General features: G+C 33.0%; 1 long non-coding RNA gene across 1 annotated transcript in view; it reads right to left on the reverse strand.

Moving 5' to 3' along the window:
• Nucleotides 1–6,116, reverse strand: part of LOC127495445 (uncharacterized) — a 69,933-nt gene that overhangs the window by 33,560 nt on the left and 30,257 nt on the right. The window contains exon 3 of the long non-coding RNA XR_007925126.1: nucleotides 60–250. This is a non-coding gene — a long non-coding RNA (uncharacterized LOC127495445). The remainder of the gene's footprint in view (nucleotides 1–59; nucleotides 251–6,116) is intronic.

Here is a 6,116-nt window from a genome sequence, read left to right on the forward strand (position 1 = left end):
TCACCTTTACAGACAAATTATTTGCCAAAGGTTATGAAATGCAGATGATGTTCTCTCACCACCAAACATACAGGCATGAGGACTGATAAAGCCATAAAAATTCCTTCTGATCACATGTTGAAAATGTCTTTGGTATTCACTTTTGTAGACATGCCAAGATGATACAGATCAATCTGTTTAATTTCTCTATCCATGGTGCTGAAACCTGTGTGATGTCTTCTATCAGAAGCCAAAGAGGTCCAGATACAAACTGGAGAGAAACCCGTTGAAAAGGTTCCATTAGAATGTGACAAACTCTGATGTTCCATATTCTTATTCAGACAATCACTAAAATTTCAGTCACAGCACAAGTCATGTTCTCTTATGTAATGCTAAATAATTCTGATTGCAGATTTAGCTGCTCTTTTATGAGCTCTACTTTTATGACTGTTAATCTACTGTAAGTGGATGACTTAGTAATACTCTGTTTTTCAGATTTATAAAATTAGCTTATGACATAGTGTATCGTCATTTATAAATGGCAAAGATAAAACTGCATTTCAAATACAATAATAATATTCTACCAAAAAAAAAAAACCAAAAAAAAGAAAACCATATGACATCCCAATAAAATTAAAATCTATGTGTCATGTGCTTCACATTTTCGACAACAAGGACGTGAAAGAGACATGAGCATATATTACTGTAGGTCACATGCTGCCAAAGCTTCATTGTGAGTTCATTTTAGACTAGGAAATACATATAAATTCAATTGTTCATCCAAATGTGTTTTCTAAAGTTTTTGATCATTTTTAATGCACATTTTGTAAATTCAATAACTCAAATTCCAAAAAATCTGTGTGTTATGCATAAATGACAAAGTCCTTTTAGGGGATAGATTTTTCTATATAGCTGCTCTATTGTTTATTCCTGACAGTCAGTATAATAGTCTTTTTGCTTGTGTTTTAGGTTGATGTTAGTAAGTTTTATAGAAGACAGAGAGGAAAAGCTGTACCCTTTCCAGAAAGTATTGATGATAGTGATGGCAGTGCATCAGAAAATAAGGTCGTAGTAAGAAAGGAAGAAACTGAAGATGGAGGAGGATAGAAACAGTGAGGGTGATGGCAGAGATGAAGAATATAAGCCATAGATTGTTGTGAAAGTCAAGCATTTTGGTACATTTTCCTATGCCAGTTTGGAAGATGTGATCCATACTACAACCAGAGGTCAGGAAAGATGGCCTCACTGCACTGACAAACAAATGCTCCTAAAATGATGACTAAACAGGACAAAATTGAGCTACATGTGGAAAGTGTGGGCTACACTGAAAAAAAAGAGTCTTGTTGATTTTCACTTGTGCTACAATCATTGATTTGGACAAGAAAGAAAAAATGTTAAAGATTGTTTTAAGGTTTTTTTTAAACACTAAGTCAAGGTTTCATTATTTTCCAGGCAGTGAAGTTGCATCTGAATTTGTGTCAAGTTTTTGACATTTTCACATACAAGTTCCAAATGAAATATGGTAGCACAAGATGAAATGGAACATTATTAAAGCTTTTTAATGTTTTTTTGAAACACTAAGATCTTTTCACTACTTTTCAGATAGTGAAATGCATTTGAATGAGTGTGAAGTTTCAGACAATTTGCCAAAAATAATTTACTCTAATTGGATAATGTCAGTTATAAATGACGAAATCTTAAAAAAAGGTCAAAGGTCAGATGTAGAAAACTAATTTTGGAAAATGATTTTAGCCTTAAATATATGTAAATTATAAAGTCATTGATTTTTTTTCTAACTGTGCTTTCAAAATTAGTCCCATGGCGGGTTAGATTCAAAAAGATTTTGAGGGGGGACAAAAGGATTTTGCAATTTTACAGATAAGTGACCATTGTCAATAGTATAAAATGACTTTGAGGGGGAAAAGTTACATTTTGATTAGCTTTGTTTAAAGTCAAACTGTTCATTTTGATGTACAGAATTAGCAGAAGTTGGAACATTAAGACAGTAAAAGATTTTGGCACCTCCACTGGTGACACAAACTCAATGATGTCCAGCAAGCTGCAGTGTTCTTAATTAAGTTTCTTCCTTGAGAATCTTCCTCATACCTACAAAACCATATCCTCCTTCTCAAAGCTAAATGTGTAAAGACGTGTAAAAATGTGAGGACATTGTTCTCACAGAACATCCGTGAATTTTTGAGGTGGAACTGATGACTAAAACTGAAACTAAAACCACTTTTAGCTGCACTTGTATTTTAAAATGAATGAATCTGAGAGGTCTGCAAAATAATTAGACTATTATATTTTGTGCCATGTGAAATCCAGCAATAGTTTTATGTAGACTTGCAAACTGTTCTTCACTGTCATTGATGTCAGCAGTTGAAATTATACATGAAGACAGACACAAACACACTGATCACTGACTCCATCAGGTTTAGAATAATATTGTTACTTGAGAACACTTTATATTAGGTGTCTTTACCGTACTAATATTTAAATTAATCATTTGATACAATGCACTTATTGTGTACATACATTTTTTTAAATTACACTTATATTTAAAAAAATAAATAAATAAATAAAAAAATTGTGCATGTAATTACATCTAATTACACCGTTGACCCTTCCCCTACCTCTTAACTCACCCTTAAACCTACCCATACCACCAATCCGGTCCCTAACCTTACCTGTATCCAACCTCAGTAGAAGAAAAAGTGTTTTGCAATACAACATGAACACAATAAGTACATTGTACTTATTTTTGATGTAAGTGCATAGTAGTTGAAGACACCTAATATGTGATGAAATTTTTAATAAAATCAAAAGAGGCATAAGGAATACAAAATCAGCCATAAGGTGAGCAAGATATCATGCACAACTAGACTGTACAGTAATTATACAGATTATCAACATTTATTATAAACTTTTACATAATGATCAAGTTAAAAAAAAAATTTAAAAATAAAAAATAGCCTGGCACTTCTGGCAAATCATGAACTTTAAAAAAAAGTTTACAAATCTTAGCAACAAATCAAGAGCAGAATCAGAATGTGTTTGGAACAAGATGAGCCAGATTATCTTGCTGTTGTTGTTGTTTTTTTTTCATGGTTCACAGACTTATGTATCTTGTAACTTCTCTTGTATATTTTACTATTTCTGTCTGCTCCATCTGGTTGATCATGTGTTGTATACTGACTGTATACTTGTATACATTTGTGTTCATGTTATCTATCAACTTTACGTAAAGCGTTCTTGGATTCTTGAAAGGCGCTATATAAATAAAATGTATTATTATTATTATTATTATTATTATCATTATCATGGTAATTGTCTAAGCAGACATATTTTCTTTCACTTTCTCAGAAGTGTGATTGAATGAAAAAATGAAGGATGCTTTTTCACATGTTTCTCAGTGGTTATGTAAAATATCTTACATATTCTATATGTTTAGGCTTTATTTGGATTTTAATTTAGCTTAAAATTATAATGAGTTTCACAAATCTGAACTCTTATAATAAAACACTTCAATTGCTTTTAGCAATTAGTGATAAATTCCATTACCATCAGCAGTCCACATACTGTGAGTCTGACTGACTAAATAAAGCAAACTGGCTTTATCTTCCAGTCATAAATACTGTATAGCTAAATATAACCAAAATAAGCATGATATAAGTATAACCAGAGAGCTGACAGATGTGGTATATATAACTTAAGTGATCAGTACAAAATGACCTATAAATGCAACTTGCCAACAATTATTCTGTTCTTAAAACAAAACAAATAAATAAACAAACAAACATACAAATAAACAAAAGAATAATAAAATTATTGAATAGATAAAAATTGCCATTACTGTTTTAAAGTATGTGATAAATTTTATTTTTTATTTTGTATCAGTAGAGAGTTTAATATAATGCTTTCCAAAGCGTAAATGTAAGTGAAGTTGCAGAAAACACACAGCTGCATAACACTCTCTCCGGTAACTGTGATGACTTGAAACAACTTATTCGACCGGTTGATTAACATTAGGAATTTTTAGTTTTACTTCCTCTCAGCTATAATAGCTTATTTAATCACAGTGTGACTTGGAGCTGGTTGGAGCTAAACTCTGCAGGGCTGTGGCCCTCGAGGAACTGAGTTTGAGACCACTGGATTTATGCATAAATGACAAAGTCCTTTTAGGGGACAGATTTTTTCATAGATTATTGTGAAAGTCAAGCCATAGATTATTGTGAAAGTCAAGCATTTTGGTACATTTTCCTATGCCAGTTTGGAAGATGTGATCCATACTACAACCAGAGGTCAGGAAAGATGGCCTCACTGCACTGACAAACAAATGCTCCTAAAATGATGACTAAACAGGACAAAATTGAGCTACATGTGCAAAGTGTGGGCTACACTGAAAAAGAAGAGTCTTGTTGATTTTCACTTGTTTTACAATCATTGATTTGGACAAGAAAGAAAAAATGTTAAAGATTGTTTTAATTTTTATTTTTTATTTTTTATTTTTTTTACACTAAGACATGGTTTCACTATTTTCCAGGCAGCAAAGTTGCACTGACTTTGAGGGGGAAAATTACATTTTTAGCTTTGTTTAAATTCAAACTGTTCATTTTGATGTACAGAATGAGCAGTAGCTGGAACATTATGACATTAAATAAAGAAATGTAAAGTTTGGCACCTCCACTGGTGACAGAAACTCAATGATGTCCAGCAATCTACAGTGTTTTTAATTGAGTTTCTTCCTTGGTGATGACTAAAACTGAAACTAAAACCACTTTTAGCTGCACTTGTATTTTAAAATGAATGAATCTGAGAGGACTGCACAATAATTAGTACTATATTTTGTGCCATGTGAAATCCAACAATAGTTTTATGTAGACTTGCAAACTGTTCTTCACTGTCATTGATGTCAGCAGTTGAAATTATACATGAAGACAGACACAAACACACTGATCACTGACTCCATCAGGTTTAGAATAATATTGTTACTTGAGAGCACTTTATATTAGGTGTCTTTAACTACTATGTACTAATATTTAAATTAATCATTTGATACAACGCACTTATTGTCACGATCTGTGGTGGTAGATGAGTGCACAACAAAGTAGTCAAGTGAAAATAGTCTTTATTACTAACAAAAAACACAAGGAACAGGAGAAAATCCAGAAGATGACACATCCACATCCACATCCACGTAGCACAAATTAACACAGGACAAAGAACTAATCAAACTGAGGGCTTACATACCCAAACTAAGGAGTTGATTAACAAGACACACCTGAACTGAGGACACTAATTAATCAGTAACCAAGGAGGCAAACAGGCAGGCAAACAAGGAAAACTAAACTAATTAACAAACTAGAAAACGTGACACTTATTGTGCACATACACGTTTTTACATTATACTTACATTAAAAAAAAAATAAAAAAATCCAGCATGTAGTTACATCTGTAATTAATTTCTATAATTAGGGCCCGAGCACCGATGGTGTGAGGACCCTATTGTAATTGCTCAGTCAATTATTCTTCTTCTCCGAAATGAATTGCATTTTTGAGGGCCTAAACATGCCGAAAACTCATGAAACTTTGCACACGCGTCAGAAGTGGTGAAAATGTACGTCTGATATGGGTTTCAGAATTACGTGTGGCAAAATGGCTCGATAACGCCACCTACAAAATTTAAATTAAGCATCTTTCGCACTACGTATCATGTACTGGTATGAAATTCGGTAGACTCATGTAATAGCCCAATACCTACAAAAAGGTCCCTGGGTGTTAAATCTGAAAACCCAACAGGAAGTGAGATATTTAGAATTTTCTTTGCAAAATTTTTGCAGTTTTTCTCATTTCCAGACGTTGTACTTTAACGAACTCCTCCTAGAGATTTTATCAGATAAACATCATATTTAGTCAGCCTAATCTACAGGCCTTTGTGACGTTAAATTGTGAAGATCCAGAGTTTTCGCTGAAGGATGTGTCTGTGGCTGCCTGACAAATTTCGATATTTCGCCTTGAAACAGGAAGTTGTTGTAACTCGGCATTACAATGTTCGATCTGCTCCAAACTTCACAGGTTTGATAATAGTCCTGGCCTGAAGACATCTACATGCCAATATTCAGTTACAGTCATAGCGC

The sequence above is a fragment of the Ctenopharyngodon idella genome, chromosome 15 (assembly GCF_019924925.1).
Source record: "Ctenopharyngodon idella isolate HZGC_01 chromosome 15, HZGC01, whole genome shotgun sequence".
Classification (NCBI taxonomy): domain Eukaryota; kingdom Metazoa; phylum Chordata; class Actinopteri; order Cypriniformes; family Xenocyprididae; genus Ctenopharyngodon; species Ctenopharyngodon idella.